Raw genomic sequence first — 21296 nt, 5'->3', positions numbered from 1 at the left:
GCTATAAAAAAGGAACCTATTCAGCTCTGCAGGCACAAGTTCGAATCCTGCCGAAAACGCATTTTTAATTACAAATTTAATTAAATAAATACAATTTTATTAATTAAAGTTGCCTTGAAACGTAAACAAAAAAGTTGTCGTGGCGGAGTGTTTAAGGCAATAGACTTACGATCTTTTAGGCGCTGTCCGCACATAATCGAATCCTGCCGACAACGAATTTTTTTATTTAGTTTTAGTTCAAATTTAATTAATTGATTAAAATCACGCTAGCTGCTCGGAGAAGAAAACTTAGTATAGACTTAATTTCTTTTAGGCTCTGCCCGCGAGGGTTCGAGTCCAGCCGATAACGCATTTTTATTTCAGTTTTATTACAAAATTAATTTAAATCACGCTAGCTGCTCCGAGATTCCAACATAACAGTTGTCGTGGCCGAGTGGTTAAGGCGATAGACTTGAAATCTATTGGGCTCTGCCCGCGCAGGTTGGAATCCTGCCGGCAACGCATTATTTAATTTTAGTTTAAATAAGAATTTTTGACTAATTAAAATCACGCGAGGTGCTCCGAGAATGGAACATTGGAGTTGTCGTGGCCGAGGCTATAAGTTTGAGTTCTTTGAGGCTCTGCCCGCGCAGGTTCGACTCATGCCGACAACGCATTATTTTATGTTTTAATAACTGCCTTTAGTTGTCGGTTGTTTACAAGAATATAAAATTCTGTCTAATTCCTTAAAATGAATCGTTAAAATAATAGTTTAATTCAAGAAAAACGAAGTTAGAGGTTTCATGTGAAAAGAGTTTAAAACAAAATTGCAAGGAAAAATTTTAAATATAAAGAAAACTATTTTTATCTCTGGGTTGGCCTTTCGGTAAATAGCCAAATGCGCCAACCTTTGCAACACAACAACAACTGATCCGCGACATTTTTTATGAAATTTGCAAAATATTATTATGGTAATAAAAATGAACTAAACAAAAAATTCGTCCCTGGGTGGGCTTGAACCACCAACCTTTCGGTAAACAGCAGAACGCGCTAACCGATTGCGCCACAGAGACGACAATCATTGCTACACTTGGATTGAATCTGAATATCAAAATTATAATAATAAAAATCTAACAAAATATATTTGACCTTGGGTGGACTAGAACAACCAACCTTTAGGTTAACAAACGAACTTGCTAACTGATTGCGCCATATAGACGACCTTTTTTGCCACACTTGGTCTTAATTTGGAGATCAAAATTATAATAATAAAATTGTAACAAAATAAATTTGCCCACTTTGTTTGAATTTGCAAAGTAAAATTAATATATAAAAATGTAATAATATATTTCGTTCATGAATGGGCCCGAACCTTAAACCTTACGGTTAAGAGCAAAACGCGCCAATCTATTGCGACACAAATACGACTAATTCGCGAAACTTCTATTAAATTTGCAAAGCAAAATTATAATAATAATAAAAATGAAAAAAAACTAGTTTCATCCCTGGGCGAGCTCGAACCTCCAGCCTTTCGGTTAAAGAGCTAAACGCGCCAATGATTGCGACACAGAAACGATTGATTTGCGACATATCTATCAAACTTGCAAAGCAAAATTGTGAAATAAAGACGATTATATATTTTACCCTGAGTGGACTCGAACCGCAATCTTTTAAATTAAAAAGAAAATAATAATGATAAACATTTATCTAATAATTAAATACATAAAATTTGATTTAATAATTTAGTTGATAATCTTAATTAATCAATGTTTATGGTTATCTTTATTTATTAATATATTTTTTTTATTCGATAAAAAATGTTAAAATTTAACATTCGTTTGATTAAAATTTGACAATTTGTTCAGCAAAATTTTATTAAAATTCTGTTTTTAAAAATTATACAAATAGCATATATACCTTATTCAAATAGGAACAAAGTTCGTTGTTGGTTGTTAGAAACGGTCAAAAGAATAACAGCAATTATTACTGTAAAGAAACTACACTTAGCATATCTACACATATTACTGTAAATACCTAGCTTATTGGGACCAAAATCTACACTTAACCAATAAAAATAATTAAAACACAAAAACCATAAAAATTACAATGCCATGGGACGAGCATTTAATTAATTGAATAAAATCACGCTAGCTGGCTAAAGATGGAAAAGCAAGAGTTGTCGTGACCGATTGGTTAAGGCTATAAAAAAGGAACCTATTCAGCTCTGCAGGCACAAGTTCGAATCCTGCCGAAAACGCATTTTTAATTACAAATTTAATTAAATAAATACAATTTTATTAATTAAAGTTGCCTTGAAAAGTAAACAAAAAAGTTGTTGTGGCCGAGTGTTTAAGGCAATAGACTTGCGATCTTTTAGGCGCTGTCCGCATATAATCGAATCCTGCCGACAACGAATTCTTTTATTTAGTTTTAGTTCAAATTTAATTAATTGATTAAAATCACGCTAGCTGCTCGGAGAAGAAAACTTAGTATGGACTTAATTTCTTTTAGGCTCTGCCAGCGAGGGTCTGAGTCCAGCCGATAACACATTTTTATTTCAGTTTTATTACAAAATTAATTTAAATCACGCTAGCTGCTCCGAGAATCCAGCATAACAGTTGTCGTGGCCGAGTTGTTAAGGCGATAGACTTGAAATCTATTAGGCTCTGCCCGCGCAGGTTCGATCCTGCCGACAACGCATTATTTAATTTTAGTTTAAATAAGAATTTTTGACCAATTAAAATCACGCGAGGTGCTCCGAGAATGGAACATTGGAGTTGTCGTGGCCGAGGCTATAAGTTTGAGTTATTTGAGGCTCTGCCCGCGCAGGTTCGACTCATGCCGACAACGCATTATTTTATGTTTTAATAACTGCCTTTAGTTGTCGGTTGTTTACAAGAATATAAAATTCTGTCTAATTCCTTAAAATGAATCGTTAAAATAATAGTTTAATTCAAGAAAAACGAAGTTAGAGGTTTCATGTGAAAAAAGTTTCAAACAAATTTGCAAGGGAAAATTTTAAATATAAAGAAAACTATTTTTATCTCTGGGTTGGCCTTTCGGTAAATAGCCAAATGCGCCAACCTTTGCAACACAACAACAACTGATCCGCGACATTTTTTATGAAATTTGCAAAATATTATTATGGTAATAATAAAAATGAACTAAACAAAAAATTAGTCACTGGGTGGGCTAGAACCACCAACCTTTCGGTTAACAGCCGAACGCGCTAACCGATTGCGCCACAGAGACGACAATCATTGCTACACTTGGATTGAATCTGAAAATCAAAATTATAATAATAAAAATGTAGCAAAATATATTTGACCTTGGGTGGACTCGAACAACCAACCTTTAGGTTAACAGACGAACTCGCTAACTGATTGCGTCATAGAGACGACCTTTTTTGCCACACTTGGTCTTAATTTGGAGATCAAAATTATAATAATAAAAATGTAACAAAATAAATTTGCCCACTTTGTTTGAATTTGCAAAGCAAAATTAATATAATAAAAATGTAATAATATATTTCGTTCATGAATGGGCTCGAACCTTAAACCTTACGGTTAAGAGCAAAACGCGCCAATCTATTGCGACACAAATACGACTAATTTGCGACAATTCTATTAAATTTGCAAAGCAAAATTATAATAATAATAAAAATAAGAAAAAACTAGTTTCGTCCTTGGGCGAGCTCGAACCTCCAGCCTTTCGGTTACAGAGCTTAACGCGCCAATGCTTGCGACACAGAAACGACTGATTTGCGACATTTCTATCAAACTTGCAAAGCAAAATTGTGAAATAAAGACGATTATATATTTTACCCTGGGTGGACTCGAACCGCAATCTTTTAAATTAAAAAGAAAATAATAATGATAAACATTTATCTAATAATTAAATACATAAAATTTGATTTAATAATTTAGTTGATAATCTTAATTAATTAATGTTTATGATTATCTTTATTTATTAATATATTTTTTTTATTCGATAAAAAATGTTAAAATTTAACATTCGTTTGATTAAAATTTGACAATTTGTTCAGCAAAATTTTATTAAAATTCTGTTTTTAAAAATTATACAAATAGCATATATACCTTATTCAAATAGGAACAAAGTTCGTTGTTGGTTGTTAGAAACGGTCAAAAGAATAACAGCAATTATTACTGTAAAGAAACTACACTTAGCATATCTACACATATTACTGTAAATACCTAGCTTATTGGGACCAAAATCTACACTTAACCAATAAAAATAATTAAAACCCCAAAACCATGAAAAAATTACAATGCCATGGGACGAGCATTTAAATAATTGAATAAAATCACGCTAGCTGGCTAAAGATGGAAAAGCAAGAGTTGTCGTGACCGATTGGTTAAGGCTATAGAAAAGGAACCTATTCAGCTCTGCAGGCACAAGTTCGAATCCTGCCAAAAACGCATTTTTAATTACAAATTTAAATAAATAAATACAATTTTATTAATTAAAGTTGCCTTGAAAAGTAAACAAAAAAGTTGTCGTGGCCGAGTGTTTAAGGCAATAGACCTACGATCTTTTAGGCGCTGTCCGCATATAATCGAATCCTGCCGACAACGAATTTTTTTATTTAGTTTTAGTTCAAATTTAATTAATTGATTAAAATCACGCTAGCTGCTCGGAGAAGAAAACTTAGTATAGACTTAATTTCTTTTAGGCTCTGCCCGCGAGGGTTCGAGTCCAGCCGATAACACATTTTTATTTCAGTTTTATTACAAAATTAATTTAAATCACGCTAGCTGCTCCGAGAATCCAACATAACAGTTGTCGTGGCCGAGTGGTTAAGGCGATAGACTTGAAATCTATTGGGCTCTGCCCGCGCAGGTTTGAATCCTGCCAACAATGCATTATTTAATTTTAGTTTAAATGTAAATTTAATTAACTAATTAAAATCACGCGAGGTGCTCCGAGAATGGAACATTGGAGTTGTCGTGGCCGAGGCTATAAGTTTGAGTTCGTTGAGGCTCTGCCCGCGCAGGTTCGACTCATGCCGACAACGCATTATTTTATGTTTTAATAACTGCCTTTAGTTGTCGGTTGTTTACAAGAATATAAAATTCTGTCTAATTTCTTAAAATGAATCGTTAAAATAATGGTTTAATTCAAGAAAAACGAAGTTAGAGGTTTTATGTGAAAAGAGTTTCAAACAAATTTGCAAGGAAAAATTTTAAATATAAAGAAAACTATTTTTATCTCTGGTTTGGCCTTTCGGTAAATAGCCAAATGCGCCAACCATTGCAACACAACAACAACTGATTCGCGACATTTTTATGAAATTTGCAAAACATTATTATGGTAATAAAAATGAACCAAACAAAAAATTCGTCCCTGGGTGGGTTTGAACCACCAACCTTTCGGTTAACAGCCGAACGCGCTAACCGATTGCGCCATAGAGACGACCTTTTTTGCCACACTTGGTCTTAATTTGCAGATCAAAATTATAATAATAAAAATGTAACAAAATAAATTTGCCTACTTTGTTTGAATTTGCAAAGCAAAATTAATATAATAAAAATGTAATAATATATTTCGTTCATGAATGGGCCCAAACCTTAAACCTTACGGTTAAGAGAAAAACGCGCCAATCTATTGCGACACAGAAACGACTGATTTGCGACATTTCTATCAAACTTGCAAAACAAAATTGCGAAATAAAGACGATTATATATTTTACCCTGGGTGGACTCGAACCGCAATCTTTTAAATTAAAAAGAAAATAATAATGATAAACATTTATCTAATAATTAAATACATAAAATTTGATTTAATAATTTAGTTGATAATCTTAATTAATCAATGTTTATGATTATCTTTATTTATTAATATATTTTTTTTATTCGATAAAAAATGTTAAAATTTAACATTCGTTTGATTAAAATTTGACAATTTGTTCAGCAAAATTTTATTAAAATTCTGTTTTTAAAAATTATACAAATAGCATATATACCTTATTCAAATAGGAACAAAGTTCGTTGTTGGTTGTTAGAAACGGTCAAAAGAATAACAGCAATTATTACTGTAAAGAAACTACACTTAGCATATCTACTCATATTACTGTAAATACCTAGCTTATTGGGACAAAGATCTACACTTAACCAATAAAAATAATTAAAACACAAAATCCATAAAAAAATTACAATGCCATGGGACGAGCATTTAATTAATTGAATAAAATCACGCTAGCTGGCTAAAGATGGAAAAGCAAAAGTTGTCGTGACCGATTGGTTAAGGCTATAAAAAAGGAACCTATTCAGCTCTGCAGGCACAAGTTCGAATCCTGCCGAAAACGCATTTTTAATTACAAATTTAATTAAATAAATACAATTTTATTAATTAAAGTTGCCTTGAAAAGTAAACAAAAAAGTTGTCGTGGCCGAGTGTTTAAGGCAATAGACTTACGATCTTTTAGGCGCTGTCCGCACATAATCGAATCCTGCCGACAACGAATTTTTTTATTTAGTTTTAGTTCAAATTTAATTAATTGATTAAAATCACGCTAGCTGCTCGGAGAAGAAAACTTAGTATAGACTTAATTTCTTTTAGGCTCTGCCCGCGAGGGTTCGAGTCCAGCCGATAACGCATTTTTATTTCAGTTTTATTACAAAATTAATTTAAATTACGCTGGCTGCTCCGAAAATCCAACATAACAGTTGTCGTGGCCGAGTGGTTAAGGCGATAGACTTGAAATCTATTGGGCTCTGCCCGCGCAGGTTCGAATCCTGCCGACAACGCATTATTTAATTTTAGTTTAAATAAGAATTTAATTAACTAATTAAAATCACGCGAGGTGCTCCGAGAATGGAACATTGGAGTTGTCGTGGCCGAGGCTATAAGTTTGAGTTCTTTGAGGCTCTGCCTGCGCAGGTTCGACTCATGCCGACAACGCATTATTTTATGTTTTAATAACTGCCTTTAGTTGTCGGTTGGTTACAAGAATATAAAATTCTGTCTAATTTCTTAAAATGAATCGTTAAAATAATGGTTTAATTCAAGAAAAACGAAGTTAGAGGTTTCATGTGAAAAGAGTTTCAAACAAATTTGCAAGGAAAAATTTTAAATATAAAGAAAACTATTTTTATCTCTGGGTTGGCCTTTCGGTAAATAGCCAAATGCGTCAACCTTTGCAACACAACAACAACTGATCCGCGACATTTTTATGAAATTTGCAAAACATTATTATGGTAATAAAAATGAACCAAACAAAAAATTCGTCCCTGGGTGGGCTTGAACCACCAACCTTTCGGTTAGCAGCCGAACGCGCAAACCGATTGCGTCACAGAGACGACAATCATTACTACACTTGGATTGAATCTGAAGATCAAAATTATAATAATAAAAATCTAACAAAATATATTTGACCTTGGGTGGACTAGAACAACCAACCTTTAGGTTAACAAACGAACTTGCTAACTGATTGCGCCATATAGACGACCTTTTTTGCCACACTTGGTCTTAATTTGGAGATCAAAATTATAATAATAAAAATGTAACAAAATAAATTTGCCCACTTTGTTTGAATTTGCAAAGTAAAATTAATATATAAAAATGTAATAATATATTTCGTTCATGAATGGGCCCGAACCTTAAACCTTACGGTTAAGAGCAAAACGCGCCAATCTATTGCGACACAAATACGACTAATTCGCGAAACTTCTATTAAATTTGCAAAGCAAAATTATAATAATAATAAAAATGAAAAAAAACTAGTTTCGTCCCTGGGCGAGCTCGAACCTCCAGCCTTTCGGTTAAAGAGCTAAACGCGCCAATGATTGCGACACAGAAACGACTGATTTGCGACATTTCTATCAAACTTGCAAAGCAAAATTGTGAAATAAAGACGATTATATATTTTACCCTGAGTGGACTCGAACCGCAATCTTTTAAATTAAAAAGAAAATAATAATGATAAACATTTATCTAATAATTAAATACATAAAATTTGATTTAATAATTTAGTTGATAATCTTAATTAATTAATGTTTATGATTATCTTTATTTATTAATATATTTTTTTATTCGATAAAAAATGTTAAAACTTAACATTCGTTTGATTAAAATTTGACAATTTGTTCAGCAAAATTTTATTAAAATTATTTTTTTAAAAATTATACAAATAGCATATATACCTTATTCAAATAGGAACAAAGTTCGTTGTTGGTTGTTAGAAACGGTCAAAAGAATAACAGCAATTATTACTGTAAAGAAACTACACTTAGCATATCTACACATATTACTGTAAATACCTAGCTTATTGGGACAAAAATTTACACTTAACCAATAAAAATAATTAAAACACAAAAACCATAAAAAAATTACAATGCCATGGGACGAGCATTTAAATAATTAAATAAAATCATGCTAGCTGGCTAAAGATGGAAAAGCAAGAGTTGTCGTGACCGATTGGTTAAGGCTATAAAAAAGAAACCTATTCAGCTCTGCAGGCACAAGTTCGAATCCTGCCGAAAACACATTTTTAATTACAAATTTAATTAAATAAATACAATTTTATTAATTAAAGTTGCCTTGAAAAGTAAACAAAAAAGTTGTTGTGGCCGAGTGTTTAAGGCAATAGACTTGCGATCTTTTAGGCGCTGTCCGCATATAATCGAATCCTGCCGACAACGAATTTTTTTATTTAGTTTTAGTTCAAATTTAATTAATTGATTAAAATCAAGCTAGCTGCTCGGAGAAGAAAACTAAGTATGGACTTAATTTCTTTTAGGCTCTGCCCGCGAGGGTCTGAGTCCAGCCGATAACACATTTTTATTTCAGTTTTATTACAAAATTAATTTAAATCACGCTAGCTGCTCCGAGAATCCAACATAACAGTTGTCGTGGCCGAGTTGTTAAGGCGATAGACTTGAAATCTATTAGGCTCTGCCCGCGCAGGTTCGATCTTGCCGACAACGCATTATTTAATTTTAGTTTAAATAAGAATTTTTGACTAATTAAAATCACGCGAGGTGCTCCGAGAATGGAACATTGGAGTTGTCGTGGCCGAGAATATAAGTTTGAGTTCTTTGAGGCTCTGCCCGCGCAGGTTCGACTCATGCCGACAACGCATTATTTTATGTTTTAATAACTGCCTTTAGTTGTCGGTTGTTTACAAGAATATAAAATTCTGTCTAATTTCTTAAAATGAATCGTTAAAATAATGGTTTAATTTAAGAAAAACGAAGTTAGAGGTTTCATGTGAAAAGAGTTTCAAACAAATTTGCAAGGAAAAATTTTAAATATAAAGAAAACTATTTTTATCTCTGGGTTGGCCTTTCGGTAAATAGCCAAATGCGCCAACCTTTGCAACACAACAACAACTGATCCGCGACATTTTTTATGAAATTTGCAAAATATTATTATGGTAATAATAAAAATGAACTAAACAAAAAATTAGTCACTGGGTGGGCTAGAACCACGAACCTTTCGGTTAACAGCCGAACGCGCTAACCGATTGCGCCACAGAGACGACAATCATTGCTACACTTGGATTGAATCTGAAAATCAAAATTATAATAATAAAAATGTAACAAAATATATTTGACCTTGGGTGGACTCGAACAACCAACCTTTAGGTTAACAGACGAACTCGCCAACTGATTGCGTCATAGAGACGACCTTTTTTGTCACACTTGGTCTTAATTTGGAGATCAAAATTATAATAATAAAAATGTAACAAAATAAATTTGCCCACTTTGTTTGAATTTGCAAAGCAAAATTAATATAATAAAAATGTAATAATATATTTCGTTCATGAATGGGCTCGAACCTTAAACCTTACGGTTAAGAGCAAAACGCGCCAATCTATTGCGACACAAATACGACTAATTCGCGACAATTCTATTAAATTTGCAAAGCAAAATTATAATAATAATAAAAATAAGAAAAAACTAGTTTCGTAGTTGGGCGAGCTCGAACCTCCAGCCTTTCGGTTAAAGAGCTTAACGCGCCAATGCTTGCGACACAGAAACGACTGATTTGCGACATTTCTATCAAACTTGCAAAGCAAAATTGTGAAATAAAGACGATTATATATTTTACCCTGAGTGGACTCGAACCGCAATCTTTTAAATTAAAAAGAAAATAATAATGATAAACATTTATCTAATAATTAAATACATAAAATTTGATTTAATAATTTAGTTGATAATCTTAATTAATTAATGTTTATGATTATCTTTATTTATTAATATATTTTTTTATTCGATAAAAAATGTTAAAACTTAACATTCGTTTGATTAAAATTTGACAATTTGTTCAGCAAAATTTTATTAAAATTATTTTTTTAAAAATTATACAAATAGCATATATACCTTATTCAAATAGGAACAAAGTTCGTTGTTGGTTGTTAGAAACGGTCAAAAGAATAACAGCAATTATTACTGTAAAGAAACTACACTTAGCATATCTACACATATTACTGTAAATACCTAGCTTATTGGGACAAAAATTTACACTTAACCAATAAAAATAATTAAAACACAAAAACCATAAAAAAATTACAATGCCATGGGACGAGCATTTAAATAATTAAATAAAATCATGCTAGCTGGCTAAAGATGGAAAAGCAAGAGTTGTCGTGACCGATTGGTTAAGGCTATAAAAAAGAAACCTATTCAGCTCTGCAGGCACAAGTTCGAATCCTGCCGAAAACACATTTTTAATTACAAATTTAATTAAATAAATACAATTTTATTAATTAAAGTTGCCTTGAAAAGTAAACAAAAAAGTTGTTGTGGCCGAGTGTTTAAGGCAATAGACTTGCGATCTTTTAGGCGCTGTCCGCATATAATCGAATCCTGCCGACAACGAATTTTTTTATTTAGTTTTAGTTCAAATTTAATTAATTGATTAAAATCAAGCTAGCTGCTCGGAGAAGAAAACTAAGTATGGACTTAATTTCTTTTAGGCTCTGCCCGCGAGGGTCTGAGTCCAGCCGATAACACATTTTTATTTCAGTTTTATTACAAAATTAATTTAAATCACGCTAGCTGCTCCGAGAATCCAACATAACAGTTGTCGTGGCCGAGTTGTTAAGGCGATAGACTTGAAATCTATTAGGCTCTGCCCGCGCAGGTTCGATCCTGCCGACAACGCATTATTTAATTTTAGTTTAAATAAGAATTTTTGACTAATTAAAATCACGCGAGGTGCTCCGAGAATGGAACATTGGAGTTGTCGTGGCCGAGACTATAAGTTTGAGTTCTTTGAGGCTCTGCCCGCGCAGGTTCGACTCATGCCGACAACGCATTATTTTATGTTTTAATAACTGCCTTTAGTTGTCGGTTGTTTACAAGAATATAAAATTCTGTCTAATTTCTTAAAATGAATCGTTAAAATAATGGTTTAATTTAAGAAAAACGAAGTTAGAGGTTTCATGTGAAAAGAGTTTCAAACAAATTTGCAAGGAAAAATTTTAAATATAAAGAAAACTATTTTTATCTCTGGGTTGGCCTTTCGGTAAATAGCCAAATGCGCCAACCTTTGCAACACAACAACAACTGATCCGCGACATTTTTTATGAAATTTGCAAAATATTATTATGGTAATAATAAAAATGAACTAAACAAAAAATTAGTCACTGGGTGGGCTAGAACCACGAACCTTTCGGTTAACAGCCGAACGCGCTAACCGATTGCGCCACAGAGACGACAATCATTGCTACACTTGGATTGAATCTGAAAATCAAAATTATAATAATAAAAATGTAACAAAATATATTTGACCTTGGGTGGACTCGAACAACCAACCTTTAGGTTAACAGACGAACTCGCCAACTGATTGCGTCATAGAGACGACCTTTTTTGTCACACTTGGTCTTAATTTGGAGATCAAAATTATAATAATAAAAATGTAACAAAATAAATTTGCCCACTTTGTTTGAATTTGCAAAGCAAAATTAATATAATAAAAATGTAATAATATATTTCGTTCATGAATGGGCTCGAACCTTAAACCTTACGGTTAAGAGCAAAACGCGCCAATCTATTGCGACACAAATACGACTAATTCGCGACAATTCTATTAAATTTGCAAAGCAAAATTATAATAATAATAAAAATAAGAAAAAACTAGTTTCGTAGTTGGGCGAGCTCGAACCTCCAGCCTTTCGGTTAAAGAGCTTAACGCGCCAATGCTTGCGACACAGAAACGACTGATTTGCGACATTTCTATCAAACTTGCAAAGCAAAATTGTGAAATAAAGACGATTATATATTTTACCCTGGGTGGACTCGAACCGCAATCTTTTAAATTAAAAAGAAAATAATAATGATAAACATTTATCTAATAATTAAATACATAAAATTTGATTTAATAATTTAGTTGATAATCTTAATTAATTAATGTTTATGATTATCTTTATTTATTAATATATTTTTTTTATTCGATAAAAAATGTTAAAATTTAACATTCGTTTGATTAAAATTTGACAATTTGTTCAGCAAAATTTTATTAAAATTCTGTTTTTAAAAATTATACAAATAGCATATATACCTTATTCAAATAGGAACAAAGTTCGTTGTTGGTTGTTAGAAACGGTCAAAAGAATAACAGCAATTATTACTGTAAAGAAACTACACTTAGCATATCTACACATATTACTGTAAATACCTAGCTTATTGGGACCAAAATCTACACTTAACCAATAAAAATAATTAAAACCCCAAAACCATGAAAAAATTACAATGCCATGGGACGAGCATTTAAATAATTGAATAAAATCACGCTAGCTGGCTAAAGATGGAAAAGCAAGAGTTGTCGTGACCGATTGGTTAAGGCTATAGAAAAGGAACCTATTCAGCTCTGCAGGCACAAGTTCGAATCCTGCCGAAAACGCATTTTTAATTACAAATTTAAATAAATAAATACAATTTTATTAATTAAAGTTGCCTTGAAAAGTAAACAAAAAAGTTGTCGTGGCCGAGTGTTTAAGGCAATAGACCTACGATCTTTTAGGCGCTGTCCGCATATAATCGAATCCTGCCGACAACGAATTTTTTTATTTAGTGTTAGTTCAAATTTAATTAATTGATTAAAATCACGCTAGCTGCTCGGAGAAGAAAACTTATTATAGACTTAATTTCTTTTAAGCTCTGCCCGCGAGGGTTCGAGTCCAGCCGATAACGCATTTTTATTTCAGTTTTATTACAAAATTAATTTAAATCACGCTAGCTGCTCCGAGAATCCAACATAACAGTTGTCGTGGCCGAGTTGTTAAGGCGATAGACTTGAAATCTATTGGGCTCTGCCCGCGCAGGTTTGAATCCTGCCAACAATGCATTATTTAATTTTAGTTTAAATGAAAATTTAATTAACTAATTAAAATCACGCGAGGTGCTCCGAGAATGGAACATTGGAGTTGTCGTGGCCGAGGCTATAAGTTTGAGTTGGTTGAGGCTCTGCCCGCGCAGGTTCGACTCATGCCGACAACGCATTATTTTATGTTTTAATAACTGCCTTTAGTTGTCGGTTGTTTACAAGAATATAAAATTCTGTCTAATTTCTTAAAATGAATCGTTAAAATAATGGTTTAATTTAAGAAAAACGAAGTTAGAGGTTTCATGTGAAAAGAGTTTCAAACAAATTTGCAAGGAAAAATTTTAAATATAAAGAAAACTATTTTTATCTCTGGTTTGGCCTTTCGGTAAATGGCCAAATGCGCCAACCTTCGCAACACAACAACAACTGATTCGCGACATTTTTATGAAATTTGCAAAACATTATTATGGTAATAAAAATGAACCAAACAAAAAATTCGTCCCTGGGTGGGTTTGAACCTCCAATCTTTCGGTTAACAGCCGAACGCGCTAACCGATTGCGCCATAGAGACGACCTTTTTTGCCACACTTGGTCTTAATTTGCAGATCAAAATTATAATAATAAAAATGTAACAAAATAAATTTGCCTACTTTGTTTGAATTTGCAAAGCAAAATTAATATAATAAAAATGTAATAATATATTTCGTTCATGAATGGGCCCAAACCTTAAACCTTACGGTTAAGAGAAAAACGCGCCAATCTATTGCGACACAGAAACGACTGATTTGCGACATTTCTATCAAACTTGCAAAGCAAAATTGTGAAATAAAGACGATTATATATTTTACTCTGGGTGGACTCGAACCGCAATCTTTTAAATTATAAATAAAATAATAATAATAAACATTAATCTAATAATTAAATACATAAAATTTGATTTAATAATTTAGTTGATAATCTTAATTAATTAATGTTTATGATTATCTTTATTTATTAATATATTTTTTTTATTCGATAAAAAATGTTAAAATTTAACATTCGTTTGATTAAAATTTGACAATTTGTTCAGCAAAATTTTATTAAAATTCTGTTTTTAAAAATTATACAAATAGCATATATACCTTATTCAAATAGGAACAAAGTTCGTTGTTGGTTGTTAGAAACGGTCAAAAGAATAACAGCAATTATTACTGTAAAGAAACTACACTTAGCATATCTACACATATTACTGTAAATACCTAGCTTATTGGGACCAAAATCTACACTTAACCAATAAAAATAATTAAAACACAAAAACCATAAAAAAATTACAATGCCATGGGACGAGCATTTAATTAATTGAATAAAATCACGCTAGCTGGCTAAAGATGGAAAAGCAAGAGTTGTCGTGACCGATTGGTTAAGGCTATAAAAAAGGAACCTATTCAGCTCTGCAGGCACAAGTTCGAATCCTGCCGAAAACGCATTTTTAATTACAAATTTAATTAAATAAATACAATTTTATTAATTAAAGTTGCCTTGAAACGTAAACAAAAAAGTTGTCGTGGCCGAGTGTTTAAGGCAATAGACTTACGATCTTTTAGGCGCTGTCCGCACATAATCGAATCCTGCCGACAACGAATTTTTTTATTTAGTTTTAGTTCAAATTTAATTAATTGATTAAAATCACGCTAGCTGCTCGGAGAAGAAAACTTAGTATAGACTTAATTTCTTTTATGCTCTGCCCGCGAGGGTTCGAGTCCAGCCGATAACGCATTTTTATTTCAGTTTTATTACAAAATTAATTTAAATCACGCTAGCTGCTCCGAGATTCCAACATAACAGTTGTCGTGGCCGAGTGGTTAAGGCGATAGACTTGAAATCTATTGGGCTCTGCCCGCGCAGGTTGGAATCCTGCCGACAACGCATTATTTAATTTTAGTTTAAATAAGAATTTATGACTAATTAAAATCACGCGAGGTGCTCCGAAAATGGAACATTGGAGTTGTCGTGGCCGAGGCTATAAGTTTGAGTTCTTTGAGGCTCTGCCCACGCAAGTTCGACTCATGCCGACAACGCATTATTTTTTGTTTTAATAACTGCCTTTAGTTGTCGGTTGTTTACAAGAATATAAAATTCTGTCTAATTCCTTAAAATGAATCGTTAAAATAATAGTTTAATTCAAGAAAAACGAAGTTAGAGGTTTCATGTGAAAAGAGTTTAAAACAAAATTGCAAGGAAAAATTTTAAATATAAAGAAAACTATTTTTATCTCTGGGTTGGCCTTTCGGTAAATAGCCAAATGCGCCAACCTTTGCAACACAACAACAACTGATCCGCGACATTTTTTATGAAATTTGCAAAATATTATTATGGTAATAAAAATGAACTAAACAAAAAATTCGTCCCTGGGTGGGCTTGAACCACCTACCTTTCGGTAAACAGCAGAACGCGCTAACCGATTGCGCCACAGAGACGACAATCATTGCTACACTTGGATTAAATCTGAATATCAAAATTATAATAATAAAAATGTAACAAAATATATTTGACCTTGGGTTGACTCGAACAACCAACCTTTAGGTTAACAGACGAACTCGCCAACTGATTGCGCCATAGAGACGACCTTTTTTGCCACACTTGGTCTTAATTTGGAGATCAAATTTATAATAATAAGAATGTAACAAAATAAATTTGCCCACTTTGTTTGAATTTGAAAAGCAAAATTAATATAATAAAAATGTAATAATATATTTCGTTCATGAATGGTCTCGAACCTTAAACCTTACGGTTAAGAGCAAAACGCGCCAATCTATTGCGACACAAATACGACTAATTCGCGACAATTCTATTAAATTTGCAAAGCAAAATTATAATAATAATAAAAATAAGAAAAAACTAGTTTCGTCCTTGGGCGAGCTCGAACCTCCAGCCTTTCGGTTAAAGAGCTTAACGCGCCAATGCTTGCGACACAGAAACGACTGATTTGCGACATTTCTATCAAACTTGCAAAGCAAAATTGTGAAATAAAGACGATTATATATTTTACCCTGGGTGGACTCGAACCGCAATCTTTTAAATTAAAAAGAAAATAATAATGATAAACATTTATCTAATAATTAAATACATAAAATTTGATTTAATAATTTAGTTGATAATCTTAATTAATTAATGTTTATGATTATCTTTATTTATTAATATATTTTTTTTATTCGATAAAAAATGTTAAAATTTAACATTCGTTTGATTAAAATTTGACAATTTGTTCAGCAAAATTTTATTAAAATTCTGTTTTTAAAAATTATACAAATAGCATATATACCTTATTCAAATAGGAACAAAGTTGGTTGTTGGTTGTTAGAAACGGTCAAAAGAATAACAGCAATTATTACTGTAAAGAAACTACACTTAGCATATCTACACATATTACTGTAAATACCTAGCTTATTGGGACCAAAATCTACACTTAACCAATAAAAATAATTAAAACCCCAAAACCATGAAAAAATTACAATGCCATGGGACGAGCATTTAAATAATTGAATAAAATCACGCTAGCTGGCTAAAGATGGAAAAGCAAGAGTTGTCGTGACCGATTGGTTAAGGCTATAAAAAAGGAACCTATTCAGCTCTGCAGGCATAAGTTCGAATCCTGCCGAAAACGCATTTTTAATTACAAATTTAAATAAATAAATACAATTTTATTAATTAAAGTTGCCTTGAAAAGTAAACAAAAAAGTTGTCGTGGCCGAGTGTTTAAGGCAATAGACCTACGATCTTTTAGGCGCTGTCCGCATATAATCGAATCCTGCCGACAACGAATTTTTTTATTTAGTTTTAGTTCAAATTTAATTAATTGATTAAAATCACGCTAGCTGCTCGGAGAAGAAAACTTAGTATAGACTTAATTTCTTTTAGGCTCTGCCCGCGAGGGTTCGAGTCCAGCCGATAACGCATTTTTATTTCAGTTTTATTACAAAATTAATTTAAATCACGCTAGCTGCTCCGAGAATCCAACATAACAGTTGTCGTGGCCGAGTTGTTAAGGCGATAGACTTGAAATCTATTGGGCTCTGCCCGCGCAGGTTTGAATCCTGCCAACAATGCATTATTTAATTTTAGTTTAAATGAAAATTTAATTAACTAATTAAAATCACGCGAGGTGCTCCGAGAATGGAACATTGGAGTTGTCGTGGCCGAGGCTATAAGTTTGAGTTCGTTGAGGCTCTGCCCGCGCAGGTTCGACTCATGCCGACAACGCATTATTTTATGTTTTAATAACTGCCTTTAGTTGTCGGTTGTTTACAAGAATATAAAATTCTGTCTAATTTCTTAAAATGAATCGTTAAAATAATGGTTTAATTTAAGAAAAACGAAGTTAGAGGTTTCATGTGAAAAGAGTTTCAAACAAATTTGCAAGGAAAAATTTTAAATATAAAGAAAACTATTTTTATCTCTGGTTTGGCCTTTCGGTAAATAGCCAAATGCGCCAACCTTTGCAACACAACAACAACTGATCCGCGACATTTTTTATGAAATTTGCAAAATATTATTATGGTAATAATAAAAATGAACTAAACAAAAAATTAGTCACTGGGTGGGCTAGAACCACGAACCTTTCGGTTAACAGCCGAACGCGCTAACCGATTGCGCCACAGAGACGACAATCATTGCTACACTTGGATTGAATCTGAAAATCAAAATTATAATAATAAAAATGTAACAAAATATATTTGACCTTGGGTGGACTCGAACAACCAACCTTTAGGTTAACAGACGAACTCGCCAACTGATTGCGTCATAGAGACGACCTTTTTTGCCACACTTGGTCTTAATTTGGAGATCAAAATTATAATAATAAAAATGTAACAAAATAAATTTGCCCACTTTGTTTGAATTTGCAAAGCAAAATTAATATAATAAAAATGTAATAATATATTTCGTTCATGAATGGGCTCGAACCTTAAACCTTACGGTTAAGAGCAAAACGCGCCAATCTATTGCGACACAAATACGACTAATTCGCGACAATTCTATTAAATTTGCAAAGCAAAATTATAATAATAATAAAAATAAGAAAAAACTAGTTTCGTAGTTGGGCGAGCTCGAACCTCCAGCCTTTCGGTTAAAGAGCTTAACGCGCCAATGCTTGCGACACAGAAACGACTGATTTGCGACATTTCTATCAAACTTGCAAAGCAAAATTGTGAAATAAAGACGATTATATATTTTACCCTGGGTGGACTCGAACCGCAATCTTTTAAATTAAAAAGAAAATAATAATGATAAACATTTATCTAATAATTAAATACATAAAATTTGATTTAATAATTTAGTTGATAATCTTAATTAATTAATGTTTATGATTATCTTTATTTATTAATATATTTTTTTTATTCGATAAAAAATGTTAAAATTTAACATTCGTTTGATTAAAATTTGACAATTTGTTCAGCAAAATTTTATTAAAATTCTGTTTTTAAAAATTATACAAATAGCATATATACCTTATTCAAATAGGAACAAAGTTCGTTGTTGGTTGTTAGAAACGGTCAAAAGAATAACAGCAATTATTACTGTAAAGAAACTACACTTAGCATATCTACACATATTACTGTAAATACCTAGCTTATTGGGACCAAAATCTACACTTAACCAATAAAAATAATTAAAACCCCAAAACCATGAAAAAATTACAATGCCATGGGACGAGCATTTAAATAATTGAATAAAATCACGCTAGCTGGCTAAAGATGGAAAAGCAAGAGTTGTCGTGACCGATTGGTTAAGGCTATAGAAAAGGAACCTATTCAGCTCTGCAAGCACAAGTTCGAATCCTGCCGAAAACGCATTTTTAATTACAAATTTAAATAAATAAATACAATTTTATTAATTAAAGTTGCCTTGAAAAGTAAACAAAAAAGTTGTCGTGGCCGAGTGTTTAAGGCAATAGACCTACGATCTTTTAGGCGCTGTCCGCATATAATCGAATCCTGCCGACAACGAATTTTTTTATTTAGTTTTAGTTCAAATTTAATTAATTGATTAAAATCACGCTAGCTGCTCGGAGAAGAAAACTTAGTATAGACTTAATTTCTTTTAGGCTCTGCCCGCGAGGGTTCGAGTCCAGCCGATAACGCATTTTTATTTCAGTTTTATTACAAAATTAATTTAAATCACGCTAGCTGCTCCGAGAATCCAACATAACAGTTGTCGTGGCCGAGTTGTTAAGGCGATAGACTTGAAATCTATTGGGCTCTGCCCGCGCAGGTTTGAATCCTGCCAACAATGCATTATTTAATTTTAGTTTAAATGAAAATTTAATTAACTAATTAAAATCACGCGAGGTGCTCCGAGAATGGAACATTGGAGTTGTCGTGGCCGAGGCTATAAGTTTGAGTTCGTTGAGGCTCTGCCCGCGCAGGTTCGACTCATGCCGACAACGCATTATTTTATGTTTTAATAACTGCCTTTAGTTGTCGGTTGTTTACAAGAATATAAAATTCTGTCTAATTTCTTAAAATGAATCGTTAAAATAATGGTTTAATTTAAGAAAAACGAAGTTAGAGGTTTCATGTGAAAAGAGTTTCAAACAAATTTGCAAGGAAAAATTTTAAATATAAAGAAAACTATTTTTATCTCTGGTTTGGCCTTTCGGTAAATAGCCAAATGCGCCAACCTTTGCAACACAACAACAACTGATCCGCGACATTTTTTATGAAATTTGCAAAATATTATTATGGTAATAATAAAAATGAACTAAACAAAAAATTAGTCACTGGGTGGGCTAGAACCACCAACCTTTCGGTTAACAGCCGAACGCGCTAACCGATTGCGCCACAGAGACGACAATCATTGCTACACTTGGATTGAATCTGAAAATCAAAATTATAATAATAAAAATGTAACAAAATATATTTGACCTAGGGTGGACTCGAACAACCAACCTTTAGGTTAACAGACGAACTCGCCAACTGATTGCGTCATAGAGACGACCTTTTTTGCCACACTTGGTCTTAATTTGGAGATCAAAATTATAATAATAAAAATGTAACAAAATAAATTTGCCCACTTTGTTTGAATTTGCAAAGCAAAATTAATATAATAAAAATGTAATAATATATTTCGTTCATGAATGGGCTCGAACCTTAAACCTTACGGTTAAGAGCAAAACGCGCCAATCTATTGCGACACAAATACGACTAATTCGCGACACTTCTATTAAATTTGCAAAGCAAAATTATAATAATAATAAAAATGAGAAAAAACTAGTTTCGTCCTTGGGCGAGCTCGAACCTCCAGCCTTTCGGTTAAAGAGCTTAACGCGCCAATGCTTGCGACACAGAAACGACTGATTTGCGACATTTCTATCAAACTTGCAAAGCAAAATTGTGAAATAAAGACGATTATATATTTTACCCTGGGTGGACTCGAACCGCAATCTTTTAAATTAAAAAGAAAATAATAATGATAAACATTTATCTAATAATTAAATACATAAAATTTGATTTAATAATTTAGTTGATAATCTTAATTAATTAATGTTTATGATTATCTTTATTTATTAATATATTTATTTTATTCGATAAAAAATGTTAAAATTTAACATTCGTTTGATTAAAATTTGACAATTTGTTCAGCAAAATTTTATTAAAATTCTGTTTTTAAAAATTATACAAATAGCATATATACCTTATTCAAATAGGAACAAAGTTCGTTGTTGGTTGTTAGAAACGGTCAAAAGAATAACAGCAATTATTACTGTAAAGAAACTACACTTAGCATATCTACACATATTACTGTAAATACCTAGCTTATTGGGACCAAAATCTACACTTAACCAATAAAAATAATTAAAACACAAAAACCATAAAAAAATTACAATGCCATGGGACGAGCATTTAAATAATTGAATAAAATCACGCTAGCTGGCTAAAGATGGAAAAGCAAGAGTTGTCGTGACCGATTGGTTAAGGCTATAGAAAAGGAACCTATTCAGCTCTGCAGGCACAAGTTCGAATCTTGCCGAAAACGCATTTTTAATTACA

General features: G+C 32.2%; 12 non-coding genes across 12 annotated transcripts; 10 read left to right on the top strand and 2 right to left on the bottom strand.

The window, feature by feature from the left end:
• The first annotated feature begins 419 nt into the window (after nt 1-419).
• Trnas-uga (transfer RNA serine (anticodon UGA)) lies at nt 420-501 on the top strand. The gene has a single exon. It is a non-coding gene; the product is annotated as a tRNA-Ser (tRNA).
• Nucleotides 502-2596: 2095 nt separating this feature from the next.
• Nucleotides 2597-2677, top strand: Trnas-uga (transfer RNA serine (anticodon UGA)). Its single transcript has one exon. It is a non-coding gene; the product is annotated as a tRNA-Ser (tRNA).
• A 2101-nt stretch (nt 2678-4778) lies between these two features.
• Nucleotides 4779-4860, top strand: Trnas-uga (transfer RNA serine (anticodon UGA)). Its single transcript has one exon. It is a non-coding gene; the product is annotated as a tRNA-Ser (tRNA).
• A 478-nt stretch (nt 4861-5338) lies between these two features.
• Trnan-guu (transfer RNA asparagine (anticodon GUU)) lies at nt 5339-5412 on the bottom strand. Its single transcript has one exon. It is a non-coding gene; the product is annotated as a tRNA-Asn (tRNA).
• Nucleotides 5413-6664: 1252 nt separating this feature from the next.
• On the top strand, nt 6665-6746 carry Trnas-uga (transfer RNA serine (anticodon UGA)). The gene has a single exon. It is a non-coding gene; the product is annotated as a tRNA-Ser (tRNA).
• Nucleotides 6747-7224: 478 nt separating this feature from the next.
• On the bottom strand, nt 7225-7298 carry Trnas-gcu (transfer RNA serine (anticodon GCU)). The gene has a single exon. It is a non-coding gene; the product is annotated as a tRNA-Ser (tRNA).
• Nucleotides 7299-8843: 1545 nt separating this feature from the next.
• On the top strand, nt 8844-8924 carry Trnas-uga (transfer RNA serine (anticodon UGA)). Its single transcript has one exon. It is a non-coding gene; the product is annotated as a tRNA-Ser (tRNA).
• Nucleotides 8925-11024: 2100 nt separating this feature from the next.
• On the top strand, nt 11025-11105 carry Trnas-uga (transfer RNA serine (anticodon UGA)). The gene has a single exon. It is a non-coding gene; the product is annotated as a tRNA-Ser (tRNA).
• A 2101-nt stretch (nt 11106-13206) lies between these two features.
• On the top strand, nt 13207-13288 carry Trnas-uga (transfer RNA serine (anticodon UGA)). Its single transcript has one exon. It is a non-coding gene; the product is annotated as a tRNA-Ser (tRNA).
• A 1804-nt stretch (nt 13289-15092) lies between these two features.
• On the top strand, nt 15093-15174 carry Trnas-uga (transfer RNA serine (anticodon UGA)). Its single transcript has one exon. It is a non-coding gene; the product is annotated as a tRNA-Ser (tRNA).
• Nucleotides 15175-17272: 2098 nt separating this feature from the next.
• Trnas-uga (transfer RNA serine (anticodon UGA)) lies at nt 17273-17354 on the top strand. Its single transcript has one exon. It is a non-coding gene; the product is annotated as a tRNA-Ser (tRNA).
• Nucleotides 17355-19457: 2103 nt separating this feature from the next.
• On the top strand, nt 19458-19539 carry Trnas-uga (transfer RNA serine (anticodon UGA)). The gene has a single exon. It is a non-coding gene; the product is annotated as a tRNA-Ser (tRNA).
• Nucleotides 19540-21296: the final 1757 nt, after the last annotated feature.

This window comes from Corella eumyota, chromosome 6 (assembly GCF_963082875.1).
Source record: "Corella eumyota chromosome 6, kaCorEumy4.1, whole genome shotgun sequence".
Taxonomy (NCBI): Eukaryota; Metazoa; Chordata; class Ascidiacea; order Phlebobranchia; family Corellidae; genus Corella; species Corella eumyota.
Note: the sequence above shows the minus strand (reverse complement) of the source record. Positions and strands in the feature narration are given on the sequence as shown.